Here is an 18700-nt window from a genome sequence, read left to right on the forward strand (position 1 = left end):
CTCAATACCACATCTTAAGTTTCTGCTGTTCCTGACACTAAAAAAAAAAAAGCTTAAGCCTGTTTTATACATGCCCTTCTGCACAGATGATGTATTTAGAGCAACCATCCCATAAAGGATTCYCAAAGGCACGACAGCATGACATTCTGTCTATTAAGCCATTACAATATATGCATGCCAATCACATTTTGCCCTGTATCACAAATATGATACTCGCAACTCTAAATGTGAATATGAGTATATCCAAAATTTAGAAGGAATTTAAACTCCACAAAGTGGGGTGAAAAATAAGAAAAAGTATCAAAACAGTACTTCAGTTAGCATCATGTACAAAAAACACAGCAAGAATTTGCTAATGCCAGTATATTTGACAATGACAGAAATGAAGCTGCATCAAACTTAAATTTTTATTTCTCCATATATGATACCAATGATCAGGGACTTCTCTCTGGAATAAGATTCTTCCTCATCTTCTAATGGCAAGCCTTCAGGTATGAATSCACTAAAACTGAGCCATCAGAGCAGATTTGGGAAAAAAAACCAAAACTTGGCCACTGCTGATGTGCGGACAGCAGGCATAAATTCTCCACCACRTTACTAAGACACTTGGATCTATTTGTGGCTTTTTTTAGCCATGTTACCACTTGCTAAATTTATATACATCAGGAGTTACATTAAATGCAAAAAAGGTCATTCAACGCCACAATAAAATCACCAGCACGTTCAAATTGATAACATAAGAAAACCAGTAGTACAAGCTGCCAAATATTAAGAGTTACAACGCCATAGGCATTTTAATGTTTACTTCAAAGCACACAGCTTGGAAAGAGAGAATTCAAGCATCTGGTATGTCAACTCACAACCTACACACACAATCTTTCAAAAGAAGTAATTTAAATAATACAGGAACTGAAGGTTCCAAATAGGACTAATTGTTAAAACACATAGCTATTGTTATATCTCAATTACAATTTTAGAACAATTTTTTCCCTTTGTCTCTTTCATGTTAAGATGCTTCTTCTAATTACAAGCAAAGTTACTTCAGTAACAGAACGTTATCACTATTAAGAGAATCAGCACTTAGAAATGTAAAGGCAATTAAAWTTTTTTAAGAGGGTCCATTTGTTTAGAAAGTCATCCCCTGATTGCTAACACAGATTTATCACCTTCCTAAATAAATCTGATTTAATTCATTTCAAATAAGGTACATCTCAAAGCATTTTTAAGGCAGTTATAAACAAATGATGAAGAGAACTAGCTGATCCTACATGACGTATAATTCTGTACTCCCATATTGTAACAGAATCAATATACCTGTAATCATATGATATTCAATCCCCAGTATGGTATGGAAAGTCATGTTTCAGATCAGAGATGACCTGTCAAGACTATTTCAGAAAATACAATTCTCCCCCCTGCTCTTTTATAGCATGCTCTACTTTTCCATCAGGGTATAGAAACTTCTAATAAAAAGTCTAAGTCTAATTTTAAAAATTARTATCTCTAGGAACTGCAGAGTGAAGCACATTTCCATTACCTTTTTTTCTGGCAGCAGGCTCCAGTATCTTTGCTTGGACACATGGAATCTTTTTCAGGTGCCTGCATTGAGGCTATCTGAACTGCTTCACTTGTCATCTAAACAGAGGAGCACTTGGCAAGAAGCAACCACTTGGCAACTTGCAAGCCTTAAAACTCAAGGTTTGTCCAATTCAGACTGCAACTTCAGTTCCACCAGAAGTCACTTGGACTCACTTTTAATCAGTAGTTTAAACTTTTAATTTGCAATATATATATTTCAATGCTGAAGTTTCAAATATCTCTATTGAGTAAAAATTGTTTTAATTCTGCAACTATACAARTATCACAACACATGTTGAACTACACCTGCAAAAATTCAAAGGGTGATTTTGTTAATAAGAATGTTAAAACTAACATAGAAGAAGATCAGGCCAATTTTCAATAAATCAGTATTAGAGAAGGTGCTTAAGGGCATTACAGGCAGTCAATGCAGTAATGACAGGTCTACACAGATTGACAGCCAAAAGGATTCCGGGAAAGTCAGCATGTTAATAATTCAACATTCACTTTATGCTACTCATCACTTCAGACATCAGCTGCAAGCAAATTTTGATAACACAGATTAAGACACCATCTCCAGCTCTACCAAGTGTTACTACTGCTCCTGTACACTGCTGGCTGCARGACGTGCCCTTGCTGGATTGAATAGTGATGGGAATATCTTAGCACAAAGACACATTAAGAAAACACATTAATTGAAGCAAGAGGGCCAACACCCTACTTTGTCATCCCATGTAAAAAAACAACTTGTCAAGACATTTKAAAATTATTTCTATATTCTAAACATCATATCTCAGCCTTACCACTTGGCTACCAGAAAGCTTAACCTGCATGTATTCTACACTAGTGTAACAAACTACCTCGATTGAACTAGACATCCATAAAATAATCATGAAACACAAAGGAATACTCTTAAGTATTCAGGCTTTTGCAGAATGATAACTCAAAGAATCACATGAATTTAGCAGTTTAAAAGAAAAGCAGACAATTAGCTTGGGGATTACACAAATAATTCAGTAAAACCTACTATATAAAGAACAGACAACCAGCCACAAAAAATCAGAAATAGGACTGCTGATCTGAGCCTTCAAACAGATGCTGAACGCAGCACGGTGAGTGTCGATTTCAGTAGATTTCCACCCTCCCAAAACTGAAGAGCTAGCATTAGGCAACCAGCTGCCTACATAAAGYGCTACTTATACATTAGCCCCCAAAACATCTCCTATGTCCTGTTGAGTGCCTCCAACATCTCTTTTATGACTGGAGAGCACAGCTTTGTATTCCCTTTTCTATGCAAATACCACCTCACTGAAGGGGGGTGTAGAAGCTGTGTGCTTCTACAATCTTCACAGAATAGTTTGGGTTAGGAATTACCTTGAAGACCACCCAGTTTCAACCCACCTGCTGCAGGCAGGGACATCTCTAACTAGACCAGGTTGCTCAAAGCCCCATCCAATCTGGCTTTGGACACTGCCAGGGATAAGATAAGCACAATTTCTCTGGGCAGCTCATTCCAGTGCCTCACCAYGCTTACAGTAAAGAATTACTTCCTAACATCCAATCTACACCTACCAGYTTAATGCCATTACCCCTTGTCCCATAACAGTACACTTTTGTCAGAAGTCCAGTCTCCTTGTAGGTTTCCCTTTAGGTACTGGAAGGCTGCTATATGGTGTCCCTGAAGCCTTCTCTTCTTCAGCCTGAACAACCTCAACTCTATCAGTTTTTAGTCATAAGAGAGGTGCTCTAGACCTCTAATCAGCTTCACAGCCCCATAAATAAATAAATATTATATATTTATATATATTTAGGGTTTTATATATAACGTATACATAACCTCCTCCACTCTTCCCTGGGAATGATGTGGCAATGACACAACCAACATTATTAACATTTTGGTAAACTGTGCGTGTAAGCTGAAGGCAACAGAATCACTGTGAACGATGCTAATGGCTCCCGCCACTTGATAGTGCTCTAACTTGTGGAAAGGTGACAACTGTCAATGTGCTTGAAGCTATGGCTTTATTGAAAGAAATGCACCTACCATTTCCTTCAAAATGAAGCAAACCTSCCCTCTGAATCCCAATTATTTCTTGATATTTTGAAAGTGGCAAAAATATTACTCAAGAGTGTGTCCACTCTCTACATTCACCACGGATTACAATAAACTCTGCACAGGACCACAAAGTAAACAAAAAAGAGTTCCTAAGATGATGTCAATTTAGTAMTACATTCCGTATCATGCAACTTAGTGTATCAGTTTCATAATTAGCAACATCTATACCACACAGAACACAGCTCTGCAGTAAATTCAGCTACAAGTAGCAATCTTAACTTAGTTAAGGAACACAGCCACAGCTAGGTTATATACCTCTGATCATTAGTGCATTTCAACAGAAATATGCAGAAGTATTTAACACTTAATAAAGAGTCATAATGTTCTGCTGGAATAGTATAAGAATGCAAGCTAAAAACTCAGAAGTAGTACCATTTTGCCAAGTCTCAGTATTCATGCTTTTTGGCATCTGATCATRGACAATTTTGAAAGTCTTACCTTGAATGCAGTTTTAGAGTAAAATTTCTTCCAGATCTTTGTCTTTCTGATAAATATTCACTTTAGARACTCTTCCTTGTATATTAGAGGTGAATAAAACAGAAGAGCCTCTGAGTCTGAAAGCAGTAAGATGGAAGAATTGACCACCTTCTCTCCTAGTTCAACACAATATTCAATAAAATCTCTAACTCAACTGCTTAATAGTTACAGCTAAACTGAAACTAATAAACTCCATGGACCACGATAAGAGGCCAAGTTAGTCAGGAAGTTCCTATTTGTCTTTGACAATGCAGTCAAACATCATGCAACTGCTTTTCACCTGTTAAAGATGAAATTATGAAGCGATCTAAGATACCAACCATCCAATGCTCACTACTTGCCAAAAAACTCCCACTTTCAATACGTACCACCTTTACAGAAATCATGTAAGCAAATCCATTTCCAAACCAGGAAAATGTAAAACACATAACAGAGCCTGCATACAATTATGTGTATATATGCAYGTTTAAGTGCAGAGATAATGGAAAAGTCTGGCATGCTAATGTAATTGTTGACATGAATATATCCACATGCTGGATGCAAAGGAAAAGAAAGACGAAAAGCTGAGATTCCCACTTATTTTAAAGCACTGAAACCATGACAAAGAACCATGTTTCTGGCCGCTACAGATTTCTGAAAAAGCATAAGCAGAAACACACCTAAGCTGTCTTTGTTACAAAGAATAAACAAAGTTGCATTTCTCACAAACTCATGAGAAGGGTTATCACAGTTTAACCCACCATGCCTTCATATACCAGAATACTGTTTCAGCAGCAAGAATCTGACTAAAGCATTGTCTGTTCTGGAGATTGGTTCACTTCCCTCTTTGTCCAGGCTTGTGAAAAGAACATGGCATCTTAAATGCTACATGTAAACAATCTCAGCAAGATTGAGATTTAATTTTATTATCCAGCATCTTGCTTACCCCTCCCTCCTCAGTAACCTCAAATGCATTACAAATTGCTTTGTTTTGCCTCAAGGTTCAGAATACCAAAGTGACAGACAAGACACTGCTAACTATAATGTTCTAAAACTTCATTTCTGACACCAAAAAGGAGTCTTTTTCTTAGATTAAATGTTTATTCAACTAATGCCTACTCAATAGGCAGATTCCAAGTAATTACTTCTTGATATCAAAAACAGTCAACAAGAGTGATTGTGTTAAAGCTGTTTTATTTAGTAGACACTCTACCCTTGAGGAGCTCTAGCTGTAACTGCTGTCCAGAGTATGAACTACTAGCCACCCCTTAAAATGACTCCTCAACCAGTTTTCATTTTTCTAGTCATCCTCCCATTCACACTGTAAATAGGAGTATGCTGTGGGACACTAAGGCATCTTGCTAAGGTAAAAAAAAAAAAATTTACTGCTCTGTCCTCAGCAGAAAACCGAGTAATTTAACAGAAGGCAGACAGGTCAGTCAGGCACATCTGACCCTTGGTAAGGCTAGATAGACTTTCCAGTCACCTTCTTTTTCAAAAATGTTTTTCTACAGATTTATATAAATCTATTTRTTGATAGTGCTATCCAAATAAAGCAGTATTTTGTATTTTTATCAAGTGAAACAGAAAGCTTTCTTTATTATACAACATAGTAAGGATTCCTGAAACAGTCAACAGGAACAATCTCTATGCTTCAACAGCTTGCAGAATTCAAATTTTCTGAAGCCTAAATACAAGAACTCTGTGCATAAAAAAAAGCAGGTCTCAACACATGAAACAGCCATCAAACAATTGAGTTTCTGGCTCATTTTCAAAGTATCTGGCTACAAGATTGTAAATAGCAGAGGTTATAAAAGGGAAAACTTGATCTTCATAATTCTAGCTAAAATGTTACAGAAATGGGTGGCTGACAAAGGGAAGAGGAAGAAGTGGGAAAGAACATCAAATGGCYAAGAAAACTCAAATATGTTTCATTTGGGACATTACAAAGAATTTCTAGAATTCAGATTGCTTTCATCTTTTCAGACAGCTTGAATTTCTTCCCACCCATATTGCAAGAGACTTCCAAAACTGAACAAATATGGAAGCTCCTGGACACAGAATCAGCCAGTACCTGACAAACAACTGCAAACTCTACTCTTTACTATTKATGACATTACTCATGTTTCACCCAAAATAGTTCAGTCCCTTTGCAGTTCATCAAAACTAAGGCTTGAAACAGGGAGTAGGTAAGATACTCTAACTGCACATTAAGTAGTAACCAACWCCACGGTGGATGAGCTGAGGCAACCCTCCTATCCCCTGCAGAAATTCCCAAATGTGACAAAAAGCACTGAAAAACAGCTTGACTTGCTCAGAAACTTTCTGACAAACTCCTTAGCATGACCTCTGCTATGCAAAGTTTTGGTTTTTGTTGTATTCTTATATACCTACAGATAATCCTGTCAGCAAGTACTGSTATTTAATTAAACCGGAATGACTACTATGAAGGGAGTCATAYAAACATCTGTACCAGGCTATGCATTCAGGAAACATCCAAAAGAGGGGATGGACCTTTTTAGTTTAGTTATAATAGATGGTTTAATGTCAATATTTAATTGCATGCGCTTTTACTTWACAATTGCAACATGCCTGGTGATGCTGCTAACAATGTCACAGTTAAGTGACTTCTCTGTGGTCTCCATCAGCAGTAACATTCCAAGTAAACACAGAACTTCCATTCACAAGATAGGTCATCAGATATCCAAACCACCAGTGTGAAGAACCAATGTTAGCATCTATACAACAATCTCATTTGAAAAATCTCAGGGTGCAGTCTTACACTMAGTTAGGCTAAGCAGAACTGGTAACTGCAGTAAGCCCAGCTTCTGTCATGGGCAACTCCTAGCCCAACTCTGACATCAGCCATATCCTCATGTAGCAATCTGATTCAAGAAGGTAAACTAAAAGAAAATTAATCTCAYCAATATGTCCCCAATATATGGCCCAAGTATGAGCATGAGAATGAAGAGGATTCTGMACATGGTCAGAAGCAGAAAAGTAACAGTACTAACATACTTAGGTAATTATACAAGAACCTCTTTCTTAAAAAAGTCAGGATTATGAATGTTTTTCAGAAGCAAATGCCTGAGAGTGTGCAGAGGCCTAGCAAAAACTCTTCTGTACTGCGTCAGCACCAAAAAGTGGTGAAAATCCAAACTACTCTAAGGATGTTTAACTAAACAGAGAAATATCAGATACTCCCCAGCTAATATGCAGCAGAAATCTGTTTGGTTAGAGGGAAGGAACTCCCCATAMTGAGAGACAAAACTGAAGCTATATTATGTACAGTAAGTGACTCAGCTTCCAAGAAGATGATATATCCATTCCTTTTAAACAGCTGCAAAAAAGTAACAGYGATGCCTGGCTGACAAGGAAGCCAATGTATCTAGTGTCCAGCACTCTCACCAAGGTAGCATAAGATTTAATGACTAGAAACCTAAACAGAAGAAACATCACTTCAACTGAATACATGAACTCTCCTGTCTGTAGAATTTTGAAGGCATYACCCTTTGGCAGTTGAACCTACTAAGCTTTGTTGTTTTTATTCCCTCTTAATGTAAAAATTCATTTGGGTCACATCAGCTCACTAATTTTCCTTCCCTGAACATGGCAGCTCAGTCAAAGTACATCCTTTCAGTCATCCAAAGACCTTATAAGAATCCTTGCTTCTTCAGCAAGAGCAAGCCTACCAATTCCAATACACCTTAAATGCATAATACACTAAGTTTTCCACTATCTGCAGGACTTTTTACATAATTCAGGGTGAAAAAGCCTAACAACTTGCACAGTTCAGAAAAAAGTACTATAGAATAAATCTTYTCTCATTCCCCCCAGTCCTTCTCAAGAGTGGATTGAACAGAAGAAAATGAGTCCAAAGAAATCAAACAAAATTAACAAAATTAACAAAATAAATAAAATTAAGGACTGAGAACGAAGACTAACAGCCAGAAGTTCCTTCCCATCTCACCCACCAACATCAGTGGCCAAATTTTACTTGTTGGATTTTACTCATGCCAGTACCAAAAAGAGTCAGGATACCTCTGAAAGGCATGCAGAGGTAGTGGCAGGCAGCAAAACTTGGTAATAAAAGGCAATGTATGTGCTGATAAAAATCTTTAACATGACGAACAGATAAAGGAACAAAAAACAGATCCCCATGATGAGAGCAAGAAGGAATATTCCCCAGTGAATACYGTGCTCTGCCTACTCAAATACTCTCTGGATTAGCTGAAGTTATCAGTGAATTTATGTAAAGAGTTCTTTAGAAAGCACTGTAGTTCTCTTCCTTACTAAGAACACTACTTTTCATGTCCTCTCCTTAATTATTTCAGTTTCTCTCTTGCAGTAACAGTATCAGACTGACTCAAGAAAAGAAGAGGATAAAAACTAACCAGAAAAAAATCAATTTCTGAAATTGTAACAAAATAAGCTGTGCAGAATAAAGTTTGCTSAAGGGTAGACCTGGTCCACCACTAATTATTACACTAGTGGCTAGCTTATAATGACAACTACTAAAAAGAAAAGAAATAGCAGAACAGGAYGGTGGAGTTTCCAACACAATGCTCTAGGACCATTACTTGACTTTAGAAAGGCTTTAAGCACACATCTGCCAACTCATGACAAATCTAAGTTGTCATATGTGCTTTCTATGCAAGAGCATGTTTTAATCAGTGCTTCAATAAAGAAACAAGAGAGACCTTTGGAGGAAGAGACAACAGAGAGAGACCTATTAACAAGTTTCCCACATTAGCATCCTATTCTTTGTGAAACTTGACAACATAATCCGGTTTCAAGACTCGACAAACCTTAAGACACCTTTACAAATAATTAGTTGCTTCTGTTATGGCATTGCTAGCCCAAATTTTTGYTTATACAAAACACATCAGAATCTGCTAAGCCTGAACAAATCAAAACAGTAAAAAAGGATCACTTCTAGCAGTAACTGAGCTCTACATTCTCTCTGTACAGATTCAGAAATACAGAAAACTTCAGACTGAAAATAGTATGGTTGTTAAACACATCCATGAATACATGATATTTTTCAAGGAATTTTTTTCCAAATATGAATTAATAGAATAAAATTGCAGAGCACCTTCCAGAGTAACATTTTTCTAACCATGTKAAATTCTGTTTCCTGCCATTGGCAACAGCAGCACAGAAGCTAATTTCAAGAATCCTGAACTATACTGGAATTTTATTTCTTCCCCTCTGACTCCAGAAGTAAAGTACCATTTTTACTTCATTTTAAAAAATCACAAGAAACTGTTTTAACTTTCTGCAACCTTATYCCCTTTCCTCCAAAAGTCATATAGGCTAAATTGACAGCATTCCTTTTTTTTCTTTAAATTAAAATAATACTGTAACAATAGTCAAACCCACCAAATAGTTGCTTTGGTTAACAGCAGCTACTATATTGAGTTCATTAAATATTTTAGAGAAATTCTTCTCTGACCTAGGACTATGCACAATCTAGTTAAGAAATCAAGAAGTTATTCTATTGGATTTAATGTTACAAACTAGATAGTGACATTCAACAGCCCTTAATCTCCATTACTTTCACACTCAAATACTGTCAGAAGATATATAATTGTATAGACATGGTTCAGCATAAGTCAAACCAAAAGTGAAAAAGAAGTAAAATAAATTCACTGTTTGCTACGATATAAAGGTAGGACACAAAACACCATTGTCACTACAGCRGTCCTAACTATCCTTTCCTTCCACATCACCCACAAGCCTAATTATTATTTCAATTTTAAAACATAGGAAATGTTGAACCTCTTTATCACTTCTACCACTTATAGAAAAGCAGATCRGCTCTCAAGGCCTGCCTACAGAGGAGACTGCACAGCTATTTGACTCTGTCTCTTCCTTGATCCCACAAATTACTTGTAAGAGRCAGACACATTGAACTGCTTCCTGTTTCTTTACACTGCAAGAGATGCACAGAATCTAAAACAGGGATGGCTGGCAAACCTCACACAAAGCAAGCAATTCCCATTATTAATGCATTTTTTAAAAAGACTGAATGCTTATGAACTGGAGGCTATCTTTTGAACAGCAGCTTGAACTGCGGTGCGCTTATGGAGGAATTACAGAGCCGGTTTCACATTCYCCTCTTCCTCCTAACTCTAGCTATTGTTTTCACAACACTGTTTTCATCTTGTTTATGCATAAAACCTCTATTATTTGAAGTCTTGTGCACAACCTTCTACTTGTTTAGATAAGTACTCCTCAGAGTAACATAATCAGACACAACGTAGACTTCAGATGAGCCCAATGAATTCATCCACCAGCATAAGCAATCAGYAAAGAAAAGAGCAGGAAAGACATTATCTCAGAGAAAAGGAAAAGTGAAAGAAAAAAATCTCTTGCTGTAATGTGCCTCCTGGAAAAATGATAAAGAAACAGAAAACACGACAAGCTAGTAAATGGATAAACATCCCATATCAGGAGTCCATTTGATCCATCTATAAGCAGCAGTACCACAATTATGGAGTAACACTCATCGAGTGTAAATCCCACCTGTAATTAGCCATTGTTAATAACCTCCTTAGAGGCGTCACTTCAGTTCTTACTGACAACACCCAAAGTGAGGCATTTGTGAGCCTTAACAGCCTGTACTGTGCACTGGGGCTCTCTTGAGCTAGATGGAGCTGCTTTACTTTCCAAGATAAAGGACTGAACAGTACCTGGGGGAGTCAATGGACTACCTCAGCTAGGTCTGGATTCAAGTTTTGCAACAGCTGAAATAAAAAAAAAAAMCCAACCTTAATTACCTTTCAACATGCACACTGAAAAAAAACACCCTTTTAGTGCAAAGTCAGCTATAAACAATTTTTATCAAATGTTCCACAGAGAATCAAGCCTAATGTCAGACACTAGAAACCAGAGCCTGCAACTAGTACCATATCTAAAGTGAGGTCGTGTGCACAAGCTGGTATGCAGAGTACCCTTCGACCAGGATAAGATTTTCCTGTTGGGAACTAGAACAAATAGTACAGACATATTTTATTACTATACTAGGGAAAGAGAAAGAGAGCAGGAGAAGAAAGGACACAGAAAAACCCTGAGTAATGTCTGTGCTATATACACCTTTCGTACCTTTACAGAAGTTCTCTGAAGACAGTGATTTGAGTATAGACCCACTTCAAACAGAAGCAAAAGGAACAATTTCTTTGGCTTTATCCACTGAAGACAGAACTCTCTAAACAGCCTGCACTACACTCATTTTCAGTACAGTACTTCGCATCTCAAAACTTTCAAAGCGCATTACAGTTTCAGCAGTTTTTCAAGGTCATAAGGGCAATCACAAACACAAGTCCCTGCCCCCTCCAATTGCTAATCCACTCTTAAAATCCAGTCTAGCTGTACTCCAGAGACTTACGCAATGTCAAAACCCTCATTCACTTCTCTCCTAGAACCATGGTCAAAAACAACTTTATGTGGTACCATATATACATCTGCTATACACAAAGGCAGCTTTACACCTGTCAATATTTATCTGGAGGCAGTTTAATAAGTATGTAGAATACTCCMATACTATAAAGAAGATACTTTTAGCATTCCTTAAGAAGCTACCATGAGGAACACGGTTTTCTATATCTAGATCTGTTGCCTGAAATGTTGAGAGGAATATACTCTAAACTCTTCTGGAAGAAACTTTGAACAGTGGTAATTATTTTAAAAACAAACAAACAAAAATCTCCCACACAAACAATAAAACAAGAAATAACATTAGTGGAAAATAAAATAAAACCCCAGCAAGCCAAGCTACAAAGTGTGTTATTGTGTCTCCACAGTTTCACTGAAACACAACTGACAAATTTACACAAGGGTAAATATCTCACAAATAATCAGATCCTATGAGTTCTGTGGAAACAGTCACATCACGGAGAGACATCCAAAGTAGTGTCCCTTAAGGACAAGAGCAGCAGAAGCTCAGCTGCATTATCAAAACCATCATATCATATGGGATAGTTTGGGACAGATARTGCCCCCAACACATGAGAATGCTAACGAAACTCACAACACCCTATACCCAGAAAAATCCAACCACAAAACACAAAGCCACAGGAAGTCAGGCTTCATAACTTGCTGCTCAGACATCTAGCTCAGTTTTGATCAACTGAAGTAAAACCATGAAAGAACTACTTTCCAGAATTTATTGTAGTTTTAATACCAGGCATCTTCACACAAAATTTCAAAACTAGGGGCAATAATATGGGAACAGACATTCAGTTACCAGTCAAGATAAACGTGCAATCCTTAGTCAGAGAGCAACAGGACAATTTCTGCAGTCCTGGCAACACCTAGGAGGCAGCAGAAGGCAGAACCCACTCCACCCGCATAGCTCAATATCCTCTGCAGTGTTCTAAGGTGCCTTTTAGAGATCCAGCAGGTACAGCTGTACTGGCACCTCAGCTTGAATCAGGAGCATGATTATGAACCAAGTCTGTAACCTCACTTCCTGTATTTTAGTTCACATCTCATAGAAGTTTCTGAATGTGATCTGGACATCTCCAAGATTAACCTACATCAAAACTCTGGGAAAGCATGCAACACACTGCATCCACAGGACTAGACTACAATTAATCGAAAATAAACCCCATGAAGTACACACACCAGGTCTACCTAACTTACAGCTTCACTCTACACCTTCTTCAATTGCAGCATATCAYTTGCTAACATAAACATAATCAGTGTGGCAGATATTGTCCATTCTTTTATGAGAGCCTCAAGCAGCAGGAAGTAAACCCACACACTTAAGCTGCCAACATGCACCTCAAAAGCCCCAGAAAGGCACTGGGTGCTCCTTTTTCTGGAGTAATGATAGCAGCAGTATATCACCACTCGTCCACTTTTGTTTCTGCCCATTTACAGGTTAGGAGTTTCAAAAGCTAGTGGGATACTTCTAGGAAAGTTTTCTGAAAAAGGAAAAAAAAAAACCCACCCATGATCTTCATGCATTATCTACACTTACTGTTTTATAAAACTTTTCAAATAACATTGAAAACACAACCCAATCAATGGCTTCACTGGAGGTGGTGATAGGAAAGGAAGAGCAGCATGTGCTCAATAAAGATCTTTATTTYTTGCACATCAGCTTAACCAACAAAGCCACCCAAAACGGAGGACTCTTCTTCTGGAATAAGGTGACCAACATAATATTGTTTCCCTTGAATCAAAACATCAGTTCTTTACAAATAGTTCCACCACTGAGACGTTCACTCAGTTACCAATTTTTCTTTTTCTATAAAAAAATTTAAATAGAAGATTGTGAGTTTCCAACATATAATACCTGCCTTCAGCCGAACCAACAAGCTGGTGAGGATAGACCAAAGCAGTATTGCATGTCTAAATTACAATAAAGCGCTACCTCCTCTGCTCAACAAATCATTATCATATTACTTCATTACCTCCCTGATAAAAACAATTAATTCATATGCTAACAATGCAGAGCTATGTTTGCTCTATATTCACTAAAGGTCAAGTTCCTGCACTGGGGTGCAGACACAAAAGTAGGATTATTGAAGATGACATTTTCTGTTAACACACTAATCCCATGAAAACAGCAAAGAATGAACAACACTTTCCTCTGTGATGTAACTCGAAGTTTGTGATCATTGACATGTCATTACCATACACACTAAAGAGCCATCTTAAGCTCTCTAGTAGCYGAATCTGAAACATCCTTAAGATGTTTTTCTGCCCTRTTTCACATGAACTCTAGTGAAAATAGACTTAARCATCTAGCTGCACTATTTGTTTGAGAGAAAACTCAACGAAAAAAGTTATTTCCCATCAAAGATGAAGAGAACCTATGCCAGGAGATAGTAATGTAGTGACATCATAAAATGACACACTGAAGTTAATAAGAAACTAATGGTGCACAGGATAAAAAAAGAGTTGAGTTTTCATAGCAGAACAAAAGTATCTGGGCCTGAGTTGAACTTCCTTCAAAATCATAAGAAAGGCTGCTGTCTGCTGACATATGGCGTTTTCCCTTCTTTTATCATTCTCCACATTAAAACATCTTTGCGCTTCCTCTCCCAACAGCGAGTTTTTTAAGTGCCAGAAGACTTACACTCATTGGCAACCCTTATGTTTCAACATGCCAATAATGTCTTAAGAAACTGAGATGAGCTGAACTGCTCATCTCAAGAAACTRAGCTACCCCAGCTACCTCATCATGGTCATTTCTTACCATGTCATGAAGATTTTCAGACCAGTTTTCTTCYRGAGTGACACTCATTAATTCTTCAGAATTTTTATTTGACTTTATCACATGATACAAATACAATACTGTACAAGGTATAAGCAAATTAGAAGAAGTTTGAACAAAGATTCCCATACTAGACGTCTGTCTAAGGCTCAAAGACATCATACAAACAGCTAAAGAGTTTATAAAGTTGTCCGTTAAGTACAAGCAGTTCCAATGATCTTTTTGGAAACTGCATCCTTGTTCTTATATCAGGAATCATCTTTCAATTTCTATTTTCTGGGCTTCTCTAGTCAGATGTCATTCTATATGGGTGGCTTTTTTTTTTTTTTTTTTTTAATTAGGAAGCTGCAATTTCTGCTCCAGATTTTGACATTAAATTTCCTGAACATTTTATGTATACCTGGTATATTGGAAGTTGGGGCTAAACCAGACCTCTCTAAGTTGCATAAAACATTTATGCTGCATTCACACTGCTAACAGACAGTGAGGAGGATGAAATGACAATTCACATCCTGTACAGCTCTAAGCCAAATCTTGAAGACCATCAAGCATAAACTGAAGCACAAAATAAAAAAAAAAGTTATACATAGGGAAGGAACTAAGACAGCAAAAACTTTGATTACAACAGTTTTCCAAAGAAATCACCACTACTCCTGTCCAATTTACTGAGGAGGCCAATATTCAGATTGAGTCACTTGAACTACTGCTGCTAAAAGGCCCAAGATCTGAAGAATGCTTCTTGTTCACAGGGGAGTRAAGTGCAGCACTGAATTCAGAGAAATCAGTGGACAAGTGATAAGAAATAAAAAAACAAAAACCAAATAAAAGGCAGTGGACAGATTAAATCAATACTAGGGAAAGAAAAAAAAAGCAACTATGGACACAAAGATACGCATGGCCTGTTACAGTAATCACTCTCCACAATCCAAACATGGAAASTAGGGCTTGGATTCTTTCACCAAGGCTTTCCCATTGACTTGGAAGAAATTGGTYAGCTACCTATCTTCCAGTGCTGACTGGAAAAGAACAGCCATTTACCATTCCTGAGGTCTAGAGCAGTAGACCTATATGTTAGATTTAAGCATTCCAACTGGACTAATTATGCAAAGCACTATCAAATGATCAATTTTCATTCTTAGTGGGTTTTTCTTRTAAGAAGCAAAAAAAAACAAGACCAAACTAAACACAGAAACCACACTGACAAGCCAAGCCCATCTCCACCCCGCAGAACAATAGAGAAGCAAGGTGTGCTGAAGTTTGTTCCATTTAAGGACATTCAAATCTAGCTGAACATTGTTCTGTGMATCCCCATCCCTCGCCACAGTCAAAATAAGCCTTGCTCCAAAGAGTAAATAGTTCACAAACACAAATTTTTTAGAGTCACTAATAAGAGTARATTTTAGTGCCTTTCCCTTTTGTAATATGGAGGCAACACACTCATGTAAGAAATACTACTCCCCACTGGACCCAAGAGCAGCAGCTTTTGACAGTGAGCATGTGAAACAATTGTTCAACACACAGATTTCACAAGCTTTAATTTCAATTGTGATAGTAAACTTGCCCCAAGAAATAAAAACCTAAGTCAGAAGCACACATCAATGATAATCACAAGAAAAGTTTAAAAAAGGAATGCACACCAGAGACAAAAAGAGAACTGTCCAGGACAGCTATAAAACTACTCTTCTTTCTCTTGTTCCCTACCTCACTAACTGATCATCTCATGGCTACCACAATAGAAGAAAAATGGGTTCACATCACTGTCTATGCAGTCCTCTCCATATTACATTAATTACATTTCCCTCATCCCAATGTTGTGTGCCTCAATTAAATCACTACCTTATGAAATAGCCTCCCCTAAATATCTGCAGAACATCRGATGAGGGGCTATGCAAATTAATAGTACATACTATCCCAAACCTGCTGAACATGGGATACAAGCAATTACTCCTCATTTCCAGCTGATCCAAATGACTTCATTCTAAATGGATCTTCTCTTCAAAAATCTCTGACCCTCAAATGCTGATGCACTAACCCTCYCTCAAGCACAAATATATGTCCAGTACAGAAGATTTCATATCCTCTGGATGCATGCACTCAGTTAAGTGTTCAGGTACAGAAAATGCATATAATAAATACACATAGTAGATGTACCAGAGCCCCTGAGCACACACATACCTGGGGCTTGTCTACATCACATTAAATGCGTTTTGTTAGCTGCTGACCTGTCAACACCACTACAACTGCTAGTTTCAGCAGAAGTTTACCCTTAAAGTTAATGGTCAATTTATCCAGTAAAACAAACAGAACAAAATAAACAAAAAAAAAAAAAAATCACTTTACCAGAAACCCCTGGACTGTCCTGAAATCTCCTTTAATCCAGTAATATTTGTAACTAATAAATTGCCTCATCTTTATTCACTTTTTTCATTTTCACTATTTCATTTTCACACATTTCAAGTGTCATAACTACAAAATATTTCTCTCCATACTATGWGCAGCAAAGAATCCCCACAGCCTCCAACCTGCTCAGGACCCTGGAGCGGGTTCATCATCCCTCCCCCACACTATTTCAGCTTTTCACAGCCTCAGCCAAAAACGCCTGCCTCCTCTCTATATACACAGACTAACTAACTCAGCAATACGAAAACTCCAGTTTCCCTTTTGCACAAATACCATTCCCCTGATACACACGTGTATACATAGCCTAACATAATCTTCACCCTGTATACAAATTCATCCTTCCCCCTGTTTTCAACTGTACCCAAATACCCACCCAAGGCCACTCACTTTCTTATAGTCCACARAAACCCTTGAAAATTTACCTGCAAGAGAGCACTGATGACCTAATAGACAGAAATTTAGACGGCTGATATCTGTCACAAACCCATATGCCTAYGGTTCTACAGCTCTCCAGGGCATGCACAGATTTTTCTCCAAACAGCACTATCATGATCCTAACACGTGGCATTTGGTGCTCATTTTCCCATTTGTATTCCACGGACCAAACCATGAATATCTAACCTTTCCATTCCATTACATGAGAAACATCAACTCACAGTTCCTCTCAAGATCACAGCACACASACCACGTTGCTTGCTGCTCTAGCCCATCTCCACACACCAGACAGAGAACTCACCGAGCTAGTGACAACCGGGCATCTCACTCAGTTCCCAATGTGAGCAGTAGACAAACCAAAGCACAGCAGYAGGAACACGCATGACTTTCTGTCCACATACCAGCTCATATTACACACGAAGGTCTCGCACATTAAGTCTAACCACACCGGCCACAAAACAAAACAAGTTCAGAACCTTGTAGCAACCTGTTACCACTSTGCTTGTAACTTGTACACAGGGTTCCCTACCACCCAAAGCCTCCCTCCTCCACAGTCTTTAGATGCCTGCCAACTTACCACCTTACTTTTCACAACACAGGGGAAAGCCTGTTTATCTATCACTCCTAAATTCCCAGGCCTTCCTGTACCACTACTCCCAAACACATGTGGTTTCACCCCGACATCTGCRTACCCACGATATAAATACATCCCTCAACCTGCCGAAACACAAAACTAGACAGGTACAGATTTTTCCAGCTGCCTCCAACCCACCAAAATGACTATCTCCTTCCGAGGGGGGCATTACTATAAATTGTAGTAAAACTACATCCATTGGGTTCGCAGAGCCAGTAAGCTCCAAACTACGAGCAAGAACTACCTTCAACTCTTTTCTCCTAAAGGCTCCCAGGCACTGCCCATCTGCCTGTGACTTCATCCCCAGCTCGTCACAAGCACCCAGGCCTCACGGCAGCTTCTCCTCCCGACACCGGGGCCGTCTCCGCTGCTCGCCACCTTCCCCCACCCCCACAGCCCGTCGGCCCCCGCCCGACACTCCCCAGGCCCCGGCCAATGCACGTGCACGGGCCCGGCCCGCCGGCCGTCCCCCGGCCCGGCTCCCGCAGCAGCCGCCGCCACACGCCGGACACCTACGACGCCTTCCCCGGTGCCACCCACGCGGGGCCCGGCCTGCCGGTTCCTCCGCCCCACGGCCCTGCGGGGCCTGGGCCGTGTCAGCGCGGTCCCGGCCCTCTCCCCCGGCGAGAGGAAGGMGACGGCCGGGCCTCGCGGAGCCCCCTAGCTCCCCGGGAGCGCTCCCGYCGCAGGCCGTGCTCGCTGCCCTCCCGGCGTCGCAGCCCCCGGCCCAGTCCGGGCGCTAAGCCCCTTCCCCCCGCTCTGCCCCGGCCGCTCTCTCTACCTGTATGCCCCGCGTCCTCCGGCGCCCGGCGGCGCTGCGGGGCCCGGCGCGGGTGCGGGCGGTGCTGGCTCG

The 18700-nt window shown here is 39.2% G+C and overlaps 1 protein-coding gene across 7 annotated transcripts in view; it reads right to left on the minus strand.

Annotated features, from left to right (window-relative positions):
- PPM1B (protein phosphatase, Mg2+/Mn2+ dependent 1B) overlaps positions 1 to 18700 on the minus strand; it is a 60779-nt gene that overhangs the window by 41450 nt on the left and 629 nt on the right. For 3 of the 7 annotated variants that reach the window (XM_057384621.1, XM_057384616.1, XM_057384622.1), the window contains exon 1: positions 18629 to 18694. The exons of 1 other annotated variant lie outside the window; for it this stretch is intronic. The gene's annotated coding sequence lies outside the window, so the exon portion shown is untranslated. Of the gene's footprint in view, positions 1 to 4132; positions 4249 to 18091; positions 18207 to 18628; positions 18695 to 18700 lie in introns of those variants that run through there. 3 more of the 7 variants (XM_057384620.1, XM_057384619.1, XM_057384617.1) reach the window with 3 other exon arrangements.

The sequence above is a fragment of the Malurus melanocephalus genome, unplaced genomic scaffold (genome assembly GCF_030028575.1).
Source record: "Malurus melanocephalus ecotype Western Australia unplaced genomic scaffold, MMel_1.1 scaffold_723, whole genome shotgun sequence".
NCBI lineage: Eukaryota > Metazoa > Chordata > Aves > Passeriformes > Maluridae > Malurus > Malurus melanocephalus.